At 42.9% G+C, this 12,429-nt stretch overlaps 1 protein-coding gene across 2 annotated transcripts in view; it reads left to right on the top strand.

Annotated features, from left to right (window-relative positions):
• chka (choline kinase alpha) overlaps positions 1–12,429 on the top strand; it is a 72,098-nt gene that overhangs the window by 20,896 nt on the left and 38,773 nt on the right. The window lies entirely within an intron of this gene.

Here is a 12,429-nt window from a genome sequence, read left to right on the forward strand (position 1 = left end):
GCCCCCCCCCCCCCCCCAATCTGTGCCCATCTTTCCCAGAACTCCACGTGTGCATCCCTCCAATCAGGTTTCTGCCTCTGCTGAAACAGTTCTTATCAAAGTCAGAAATGACATCCTATGTGACTGACCATGGTAAACTATCCCTTCTTGTCATGTCTGCATGCAGCTGTTGACAGGGTTGACCACATCATCCTCCTTCAATGCCACTCTGTCATCCACCTTGGTAGGACTGCACTCATTTGGTTCCATTCTTATCTATCCAGTCGTAGTCAGAGAATCACGTACAATGACTTCTATTCCCAATCCTGCACCGTTGCTTCTGGTGTCCCCCAAGGATCTATCCTTGGCTCCTTTCTATTTCTAATCTACATGCTGCTCCTCCGTGACATCCAAAAGCACGGCAGGTTCCATGTATACACTGATGACGCCCAACTCTATCTCACCACCATCTGTCTCTACCCCTCCACTGTCTCTAAATTGTCAGATTGCTAGTCTGACATTCAGTACTGGATGAGCAGAAATTTCCTCCAACTAAATATTGGGAAGACTAAAGCCATTGTCTTGTCCGCCACTGATTCCATCTCTCTCCCTGGCAACTGACTGAGGCTGAACCAGACTATTTGCACCCTTGGTGTCATATTTGACCCAGGAATGTGCTTCTGACCACATAACCGCGCCATCAATAAGACAGCCTACCTCTAATATCACCCAACTCCGTCCCTGCCTCAGCTCGTTTGCTGCTGAAATCCCCATTCATGTCTTTAACCTCTAGACTTGACTATTCTAATGCACTCCTGGTCGAACTCCCATCTTCCCCCCTCCATAAACTTAAGCTCATCCAAAGCTTTGCTGCCCATATCCTGACTCTCACCAAGTCCCATTCAACCATCACCCCTTTACTCACTGACCTACGTTGACTCCCAGTTGAGCAATGACTCAATTTTAAAATTCTCATCCTTCTTTTCAAATCCCTCTATGGTCTAGCCCCTCCCATCTTTGTCACCTCCTCCAGCACTACCACCCTCCGAGATATCTGTGCTCCTCCAATTCTGGCCTCTTGCGCATTCCTGATTTTAATTGTGCCACCATTGGCGGCCGTGCCTTCAACTGTCGAGGCCCAAAGCTCTGGAATTCTCTCCCTAAACCTCTCCGTCTCTCTACCTCTCTTTCCTCTTAAGACGTTCCTTAAAACCTATCCCTTTGACCAAGCTTTTAGTCATCTGCCCGAATATCTCCTTATGTGCTCGGTGTCAAATTTTGTTTGAGAACGCTCCTGTGAAGCACCGTGGGACGTTTTACTACATTAACGGCGCTATATGAATGCAAGTTGATAATGTACTTGATGTGCGATATAGCTCTCAAGTTTTAGAAGTATTGAATTGGGGTGACCATCTTGTCTGGCTGTAGGGGATTTATGTGAAATGAGTTTGGACAGTCTCAATCCAGTTCCAAGTGGTCATTGGTCCACTACACCTAGTTTGTATTAAACTGACCATCTCACTCAAGCCACAGGAAATGGAGAAGTGATATAGTGGGCAGTGCCTTTGAGGTTAGAGTTGAAGTATATTGCTGGAGCAGCACAGAGGGAGCTTAACAGATGCTATATTTTATCTGGGATTGCTTGATGTGGAGACTGAATGCTTGAAAAAAATGTTCCATTCTTCAGTACTAATATACCTTGCATTGATGCACACAAAATTCAGGAAAAAAGGGAGAAGCATCAGAATCTTTTGTTGTCGCTCATTACAGACAAGCGTCCTCGACCAGGTCAACATCCCCAGCATTGAAGCACTGATCACACTTGATTAGCTCCGCTGGGCAGGCCACATTGTTCGCATGCCAGACATGAGACACCCAAAGCAAGTGCTCTACTTGGAACTCCTTCACGGCAAACAAGCCAAAGGTGGGCAGAGGAAATGTTACAAGGACACCATCAAAGCCTCCCTGATAAAGTGCAACATCCCCACTGACACCTGGGAGTCCCTGGCCAAAGACCGCCCTAAGTGCATATGGGAGGGCGCTGAGCACCTCTAGTCTCATCGCCGAGAGCATGCAGAAATCAAGCGCGTGCAGCAAACCTGTCGCACCCACCCTTTCCCTCAATGACTATCTGTCCCACCTGTGACAGGGACTGTGGTTCTCGTATTGGACTGTTCAGTCACCTAAGGACTCCTTTTAAGAGTGGAAGCAAGTCTTCCTCGATTCCGAGGGACTGCCGATGATGATGATGATGATGATGAGACACACAATGCATAAAGTTTACAACAGTCATTAAACTTCAGTATTGATCCACCATCTTTGACAAACATGCAAGAACCACAATAGTGAAGTGGCAGGCAGGCAATTACTAATCTTGTATAGACACACAAAAAATCATTTATATAGCGCCTTTCACATCCTCAGGATCCCCAAGGAATTACTTTTGAAGTATAGTTGACTTGTTAGCTAGGCAAATTTGACACATCACGGACCCATAAACAATAATGGCATATCGACCAGTTAATGTTGGCCATTACACTTTTATAATTGTGGATGAGATAGAAAGTCACTTACTATTAGAAAGCCATCAGAAATTGCAGGTACTTCAACTGGGTAGTGAAAAGGAGAGACAGGGTTAATATTGATGTGGTAACACACTGGAACAGGTTAAGCTGTTGCCACAGTAACACTATCTCCTGAGGTCATCAATAATTCTAAACACAGAACCATGCTTAATTTGCTTTCACTCTCCAGTCAATAGTCGTAGAGACTGCAGGCTTATACATTGTAGCTGTAAATGTTGTTAAGTATCATGTTGGCACAATTGAGATGGTTCAGATTTAATACCTGATGCACATTCAAGATGGTTGGCAATAGTGAATGGCTGTTCTACTTCATATTTTTATGTCACTAATCCCTTATCAATTGGCACATCTGTTACTGAATTTGCTTCCAGTTGTCTATATTATTAGAAATTTGAAAGGCTGTGAACCAGTATATTCTACTGCAATTGCTTTTGTATCTGGTTTAAAGAAAATCTAAAAATGTTGATAAAATAAGATTGATGCTGCCACTGCCTTTCGTTTATTGCACATTACCAGTCACAGCAGTTGTTGTTATGCCAACCTATAAAAGTCAGTGACAAGCTCAACAGCTTCAAAACAGCTAACCCAGCCTCCTAAAAAGCTGACAATGCAAAAACCAATGTATAACTGAGAAGTATCCCTGAATAAAGGTCTTGTGACTAAGGTCACTGTTTCAGGGTCATTGAATAAATTCAATTACTCTTTATTACATTAGATTTAAAGGGCTAGAAATTTATTTTTTGGCAAACGGTATTTTTTTCGCCAAAAATACCGCCTTCACAATTACTATGAGGCCTAAAATTCAAGCTTCAATTTGCGCAGCGGTAAAAATTGGCGTTGCATGAGGATTCATGGCGCAAACTGCGAATTTTCTGCAACTTGACTCCAAGGCTGATACTGCGAAAAGGCCTTGGGAGGGGGGAAAACGCACACAAAAATTACAAAAAATCACAAAACATTCACAACATTGAATTATCGAATCGCTGAAAAAGAATTAAATAAAAACTTTTAACTTATCTTTTTTGCTGCTCTAAGGGCTGCAACACAGCTTTTTAACCTGCCGGTATTTTTCACGCTAAATACGGGTGTGCGCTGAGCCACATCTTTGGCGAAAGCGATATTTCGAGTTTTGCACGGCGGCGGTCCACTCCCCAGCGGTACATAAAAAGCACCACCGTAAGGCGTCTCTGAATTTCCCACTGACTGGTTTTTCGCCAAAAATGGCAATGTTGGCAAAAATCCGGTTGCAAGTTTGGCGAATGTTTAGACCATCGATTTTTATTCATGCTTTGAGATCACATTCCACAATTATGTTTGTGTTTCTGCAAATACTGTGGATGATATAGAAAAAGTAGTTAAGAATGGGAGTGCAGTGAGACATGAACTTGTGACTACTTGCTATATGCAATGTTCTAGCAGCTGTATTATTGGGAAATAAAACCTAAAATAGGCGTGTTATTTTTGCTGTGGTGGATTAATTTTTTTAATGAACATCTCTGGCGTGAAACATTAACTGAGGAAGTATGACTCCAGACTTCCATTAGAGATTTTGACACTTTTTTTTGCATTTTGAAGATTATTATGATTTTAACATTTGAAACAAATAATTTATTTTGTAGTAGTTGTATATTAAATGTTAAAACAAAATGGGTTACAATTTGCAATTATCTCTTGATATTTGCACCATCAAAGCTTATCCAAACTACTGAAAATGGCAAATTTCTGTCTTCACTTGCATTGAGAAACTAAAGCCATTGTCTTCAGCCTCTGCCACGAACTCTGTTCCCTAGCTATTGATTCCAGCCCCCTCCCTGGCCAATATTTAAGGCTGAACCAGACTGTTCACAATCTCGGCATTCTGTTTGACCCTGAGCTGACCCCATATCCTCTTCATGTCAGTCAGTGGCTCTGTTGGTAGCACCCTCACCTCTTGTGTCAGAAGGTTGTGGGTCCCACTCCAGGACTTGAGCACAAAAATCTAGGCTGACACTCCAGTGCAGTACTGAGGGAGTGCTGCACTGTCAAAGATGCCGTCTTTCGGATGACGCATTAGACATGTCTGCCTTCTCGGGTGAACGTAAAAGATCCCATGACACTATTTCTAAGAGCAGGGGAGTTATCCCCGGTGTCTTTGCCAATATTTATCCCTCAACCAACATCGTTAAAACAGATTGTCTGGTCATTATCACATTGCTGTTTGTGGGAGCTTGCTGTGTGCAAAAGGCTGCCGCGTTTCCTACACTTCAAAAAGTTCTTCATTGGCTGTAAAGTGCTTTAGGATGTCCGAATAGTGAAAGGCGCTAAATAAATGTCTGTCTTTGTCTTTCACCAAGACTGCTTACTTTCATCTCTCCGTAATATCGCCCATCTGTGCTCCGATCTCGGCTCCTCTGCTGCTGAAATCCTCATCCATGCTTCTGTTGCCTCCAGAGTTGACTATTCCAATGCTCTCCTGGCCGGCCTCCCATCTTCCACCCACCATAAACTTGATAACATCTAAAATTCTGCTACCCGTATCCTAACTCGCACTAAGTAGGACCTCAAAAGTAGTAATCTCAGGATTGCTACCAGTGCCACGTGCTAGTCAGAGTAGGAATCGCAGGATAGCTCAGATGAATACATGGCTTGAGCAGTGGTGCATAAGGGAGGGATTCAAATTCCTGGGGCATTGGAACCGGTTCTGAGGGAGGTGCACCTGGGCAAGACCGGACGATCTGCACCTGGGCAAGACCGGAACCAATGTCCTAGGGAGCGTGTTTGCTAGTGTTGTTGGGGAGGAGTTAAACTTAATATGGCAGGGGGATGGGAACCTATGCATGGAGACAGAGGGAAATAGAAGGGGGGCAGAAGCAAAAGATAGAAAGGAGAATAGTAAAAGTGGAGGGCAGAGAAACCAAAAGCAAAAAGGGCCACATTACAGCAAGATTCAAAAGGGGCAAAGTGTGTTTAAAAAGACAAGCCTCTGAAGGCTTTGTGCCTCAATGCGAGGAGTATTCGGAATAAGGTGGATGAATTAACTGCACAGATAGCAGTTAACGGATATGATGTGATTGGCATCACGGAGACATGGCTCCAGGGTGACCAAGGCTGGGAACTCAACATCCAAGGGTATTCAGCATTTAGAAAGGATAGACAGAAAGGAAAAGGAGGCGGGGTGGCGTTGCTGGTTAAAGAGGAAATCAATGCAGTTGTAAGGAAGGACATTAGCCTGGATGATGTGGAATCGGTATGGGTGGAGCTGCGGAATTCCAAAGGGCAGAAAACGCTAGTGGGAGTTGTGCATGACCACCAAATAGTAGCAGTGAGGTTGGGGACAGCATCAAACAAGAAATAAGGGATGTGTGCAATAAAGGTACAGCAGTAATCATGGGCGACTTTAATCTACATGTAGATTGGGCTAACCTAACTGGTAGCAATGCGGTGGAGGAGGATATCCTGGAGTGTATTAGGGATGGTTTTCTAGACCAATATGTCGAGGAACCAAACAGGGAGCTGGCCATCCAAGACTGGGTGATGTGTAATGAGATGGGACTAATTAGCAATCTTGATGTGCGAGGCCCTTTGGGGAAAAGTGACCATAATATGGTAGAATTCCTTTATTAAGATGGAGAGTGACAAAGTTAATTTGGAAACTAGGGTCCTGAACTTGAGGAAAGGTAACTTTGACGGTATGAGGTGTGAATTGGCTTGAATACACAGGTAGAGAATTCTTACAGGGTTGATGGTGGATAAGCAATGGCAAACATTTAAAGATCACATGGATGAATTTCAGCAATTGTACATCCCTGTCTGGAGTAAAAATAAAACTGGGAAGGTGGCTCAACCGTGGCTAACAAGGGAAATTAAGGATAGTGTTAAAACCAAGGAAGAGGCATATAAATTGGCTAGAAAAAGCAACAAACCTGAGGACTGGGAGAAATTTAGAATTCAACAGAGGAGGACTAAGGGTTTAATTAAGAGGGGGAAAATAGAGTACGAGAGGAAGCTAGCAAGGAACATAAAAACATATGTGAAGAGAAAAAGATTAGTAAAGACAAATGTAGGTCCCTTGCAGTCAGATTCAGGTGAATTTATAATGGGGAACAAAGAAAAGGCAGACCAATTGAACCAATACTGAGACCTTAAACAATTATTTTGCTTCTGTCTTCATAGTGAAAGACACAAAAACCATGCCAAAATTTGCAGGCCACAGGAATGTGGGAAGGGAGGACCTTGAGACAATCACTATCACTCGGGGGGTAGCGCTGGACAGGCTAATGGGACTGAAGGTAGACAAGCCCCCTGGTCCTGATGAAATACATCCCAGGGTATTAAAAGAGATGGCGGAAGTTATAGCCGATGCATTCGTTATAATCTACCAAAATTCTCTCGACTCTGGGGAGGTACCAGCGGATTGGAAAGCAGCTAATGTAACGCCTCTCTTTTTTTTAAAAAAAAAGGGGGCAGGCAAAAGGCAGGTAACTATAGGCCAGTTAGTTTAACATCTGTAGTGGGGAAAATGCTTGAAACTACCATTAAGGAAGAAATAGCGGGACATCTAGATAGGAATAGTGCAATCAAGCAGACGCAGCATGGATTCATGAAGGGGAAATCATGTTTAACTAACTTACTGGAATTCTTTGAGGATATAACGAGCATGGTGGATAGAGGTGTACCGATGGATGTGGTGTATTTAGATTTCCAAAAGGCATTCGATAAGGTGCCACACAAAAGGTTACTGCAGAAGATAGAGGTACACTGAGTCAGAGGAAATGTATTAGCATGAATAGAGAATTGGCTGGCGAACAGAAAGCAGAGAGTCGGGATAAATGGGTCCTTTTCCGGTTGGAAATCAGTGGTTAGTGGTGTGCCACAGGGATCAGTGCTGGGACCACAACTGTTTACAATATACATAGATGACCTAGAAGAGGGGACAGAGTGTAGTGCAACAAAATTTGCAGATGACACTAAGATTAGTGGGAAAGCGGGTTGTGTAGAGGACTCTGAGGCTACAAGGAGATTTGGATAGGTTAAGCGAATGGGCTAAGGTTTGGCAGATGGAACACAATGTCGGAAAGTGTGAGGTCATCCACCTTGGGGGGGGGGGGGGGGGAACAGTAAAAGGGAATATTATTTGAATGGGGAGAAATTACAACATGCTGTGGTGCAGAGGGACCTGGGGGTCCTTGTGCATGAATCCCAAAAGGTTAGTTTGCAGGTGCAGCAGGTAATCAGGAAGGCGAATGGAATGTTGGCCTTCATTGCGAGAGGGATGGAGTACAAAAGCAGGGAGGTCCTGCTGCAACTGTATAAGGTATTGGTAAGGCCGCACCTGGAGTACTGCATGCAGTTTTGGTCACCTTACTTAAGGAAGGATATACCAGAAATGAGGGGGTTACCTTATGATAGATTGAGTAGACTGGTTGGAGTTCAGAAGGATGAGGGGTGATCTTATAGAAACATTTAAAATCATGAAGGGGATAGACAAGATAGAGGCAGAGGGGTTGTTTCCATTGGTAGGGGAGACTAGAACTAGGGGGCACAGCCTCAAAATACGGAGGAGCCAATTTAAAACTGAGTTGAGAAGGAATTTCTTCTCCGAGTGTTGTGAATCTGTGGAATTCTCTGCCCAAGGAAGCAGTTGAGGCTAGCTCATTGAATGTTTTCAAGTCAAACAGATAGATTTTTAACCAATAAGAGAATTAAGGGTTACGGGGAGCGGGTGGGTAAGTGGAGCTGAGTCCACGACCAGATCAGCCATGATCTTGTTGAATGGCGGAGCAGGCTCGAGGGGCTAGATGGCCTACTCCTGTTCCTTGTTCTTATGTTCTTAATACTTCGGTTCTGTCTTCACAAAGGAAGACACAAATAACCTTCCGAATGTACTAGGGGACAGTGGGTCTAGTGAGAGTGAGGAACTGAAAGATAAGCTTATTAGGTGGGAAATTGTGTTCGGAAAATTGATGGGATTAAAGGCTGATCAATCTCCGGATCCTGCTAGTCTGCATCCTAGAGTACTTAAGGAAGTGGCCCTAGAAATAGTGGATGCATTGGTGATCATTTTCCAACAATCTATCGACTCTGGATCAGTTCCTATGGACTGGAGGGTAGCTAATGTAATGCCACTTTTAAAAAAAAAAGAGGGAGAGAGCGAGCGCGTAATTATAGACCGGTTAGCCTGACATCAGTAGTGGGGAAAATGGTGGAATCAATCATTTAAGGATGAAATAGTAGCCCATTTGGAAAGCAGTGACAGGATCGGACCGAGTCAGCATGAATTTATGAAAGGGAAATCATGCTTGACGAATCTTCTGGAATTTTTTGAGGATGTAACTAGTAGAGTGGACAAGGGAGAACCAGTGGATGTGGTGTATTTGGACTTTCAAAAGGCTGTTGACAAGGTCCCGCACAAGAGATTGGTGTACAAAATCAAAGTGCATGGTATTGCGGGTAATGTACTGACGTGGATAGAGAACTGGTTGGCAGACAGGAAGCAGCGAGTCGGGATAAACTGGTCCTTTTCAGAATGGCAGGCAGTTACTAATGGGGTGCCGCAGGGCTCAGTGCTGGGACCGCAGCTCTTTACAATATACATTAACGATTTGGATGAAGGAATAGAGTGTAATATCTCCAAGTTTGCGGATGACACTAAACTGTGAGGAAGACGCTAAGAGGCTGCAGGGTGATTTGGACAGATTAGGTGAGTGGGCAAATACATGGCAGATGCGGTATAATGTGGATAAATGAGAGGTTATCCATTTTGGAAGCAAAAACACGAAGGCAGAGTATTATCTGAATGGCGGCAGACTAGAAAAAGGGGAGGTGCAACGAGACCTGGGTGTCATGGTTCATCAGTCACTGAAAGTGGGCATGCAGGTCCAGCAGGCGGTACAGAAGGCAAATGATATGTTGGCCTTCATAGCTAGGGAATTTGAATATAGGAGCAGGGAGGACTTACTGCAGTTGTACAGGGCCTTGGTGAGGCCTCATCTGGAATATTGTGTTCAGTTTTGGTCTCCTAATCTGAGGAAGGATGTTCTTGCTATTGAGGAAGTGCAGTGAAGGTTCACCAGACTGATTCCAGGGATAGCTGGACTGTCATATGAGGAGAGACTGGATCAACTGAGCCTTTATTCACTAGTGTTTAGAAGGATGAGAGGGAATCTCATAGAAATATATAAGATTCTGACAGGACTGGACAGATTAGATGCGGGAAGAATGTTCTCGATGTTTGGGAAGTCCAGAACCAGGGAACATAGTCTTAGGATAAGGGGTAGGCCATTTCGGACTGAGATGAGGAGAAACTTCCTTCACTCAGAGTTGTTGATCTGTGGAATTCCCTGCCGCAGAGAGTTGTTGATGCCAGTTCATTGGATATATTCAAGAGGGAGTTAGATATGGCCCTTACGGTTAAGGGGATCAAGGAGTATAGAGAGAAAGCAGGAAAGGGGTACTGAAGGAATGATTAGCCATGATCTTATTGAATGGCGGTGCAGGCTCGAAGGGCCGAATGGCCTACTCCTGCACCTATTTTCTATGTTTCTAACTCATTCACCCATCACCCCTGTGCTCCCTGACCAACATAGGCTCCAGGTCCCTGAGTCTCGATTTTAAAAAAATTTGCAAACTGTTTAAATCCCTCCATGGCTTTGCCCCTCCCTATCTCTAACCTCCTCCAGCCCTACAACCCACTCAGAACTGTTTTTTGCTCCAACTCTGGCCTCTTGTCCATCCTAAACTTCCATTACCACATCATTGGCACTGTGCCTTCAACCGTCTAGGCCCTTAACTCTAGAATTTCCTCCCTAAACGTCTCCACCTCCTTTAAGACCACATTTTTGGTCATCTGTCCTAATGTCTCCTTTGGCTTGTCTGATTATGCTCCTATGAAGCGCCTTGTGACATTTTGCTATATTAAAGGTACTATAAAAATGCAAGTTGCTGTTGTAAAATCAGTAACAGAATTCAATACCTCGTTGTTACAGTGGTTGAGAAATGCTATATTACAGAAAAAAAGTTTTTTTATTGTAAATGGCAACCAAAGCTGCAGATATCAATGTTTGCAACACTTTGAATAGTAATTTAGAATAGCCAACTTTAGGTGCTTTCCATCTGAGCAGATCGAACAAAGGAATTCGAATAGGCTTTAGATCAGCAGCACCTCAAATCAATGGGACAAACTCTAAAGAGCTCAATAATGTAATCACTCATGAAAAAGGACATAAGAATACCTCACCCTTTCCCCTCTGGAATTCATAGTTCAGTTAGTTTCTTTTGACCAAGCATTTGGACATCTATCCTAATATCTCCTTATGTTGCTCGGTGTCAAATTTTCTTTGGTAACGCTCCTGTGAACGTCCTTGGGATGTTTTACTAAGTTAAAGGTGCTTTATAAATGCAAGTTGTTAAACTTTCTTTTTTGGAAAAAAGCGCTAGTTGTTACTGATTTGTTGCATCACAGTAAAAATATGCAATACAATATAATGTTGTTAGATAATACATTTTTGGTCTTTTGTAAACAAATATAAGTTGATTTTGTTGAGAAACTGCATAGCTTGCACATTACGTAAGATGGCAACCCTTTCAGATGTGGCAACTCTTGATAGGGTGACACCTAGCCACCTCCTATAAAAATAAGCACACGCATGAAGTATGATGCCTTGGTACACAAATTCAAGGTTAGTGAAAGATTTCCACTGGTTGGGGAATTGATATTTTGGTATAGAGTGAGGAATATTACTGGAACAGTGAATTGGCAAATTTAGAATTCTATTGACACATGATTATTAGAACATGCAAGTGGCCAATAAAGCAGAAGATGCATCATTTAAAAAGGATTTGGAGAAGTATGTGAAAGGAGAATGAGGATTTAAGGAAAGGGTACAGAAATGGGGATCAGTGTGGATAATTCTGGTTGAAGATCCAGCCACCAGTTCAGGTGCAATTGATAGAAATATCTCATTCTACTGCACTTTCTATGATTTATTTGATTCTAGAGCAAATAATATAATCCATTTAAATAAGAAATGCCTTTGGGAACATCAATTGCACTTTTATGGGGAGTGAGCACTGTTTTTAGTTCTTATGTTACATGTTTAGAGGAAAAAGCATGTTTTTCATGCATAATAGATGGCCCAGGAGTGTGAGTCTCCGAACAAATAATACACTATGCTCGTACAATACCGAATCTGATCAATCAGGCCAAATGTATTTTATAGAAACACAAAATATTTAAAGAAATTGGATGGGTTATACAAACATTGAGGTTTAGGTGATGTACCTTTTACAACATCAGCTTTACCTTGATTGTGCATTTATCTCATTACTCTGAGATTCATCCATGATTGTATGTGCACAACAGTAACCGCTAGTTTCCACAAATGGTTGATATTTGTTCTCTGATCTTAGTGGTTAAATAGGAATTAAACCACTATCTGCCATCACAGTAAACCAGTTAAAGCTGACCTATAAATTCATTGCCAACAAATTTGGAATGCAAAGAACTTGTGCAAATAAGACCATTGAGCCAGTAATTCAAACATACAGAATTACTGGCTAATACATGGTTGTGCCTTGCTGTATTAGTTGCTACATTGTCCTGATCTGGCTGGTAATAGCTACCAAAGCAGTTGATTTATACTGAAATTTGCAGAACATTTGGAATCCGCCTAATTGCTCTCTGCGTGGCATTCTGTGTTTCCATATCTCCTGGGTTCTAATCGCACCCCAATGACCTAGTGGCCTGCCTTTATGCAAGTAGTTGGCCACTATGCAGTTGCTGTATTGAATGAACATTGTCTGGACAACTCACCTGCTTTTCTTCAAATAGTACCATAAAATCTTTCATATTGCCCTGAGAAGGCAGATGGGACCTTAACATTTGATC

Source organism: Pristiophorus japonicus, chromosome 14 (genome assembly GCF_044704955.1).
Source record: "Pristiophorus japonicus isolate sPriJap1 chromosome 14, sPriJap1.hap1, whole genome shotgun sequence".
In the NCBI taxonomy this organism is placed as follows: Eukaryota; Metazoa; Chordata; class Chondrichthyes; family Pristiophoridae; genus Pristiophorus; species Pristiophorus japonicus.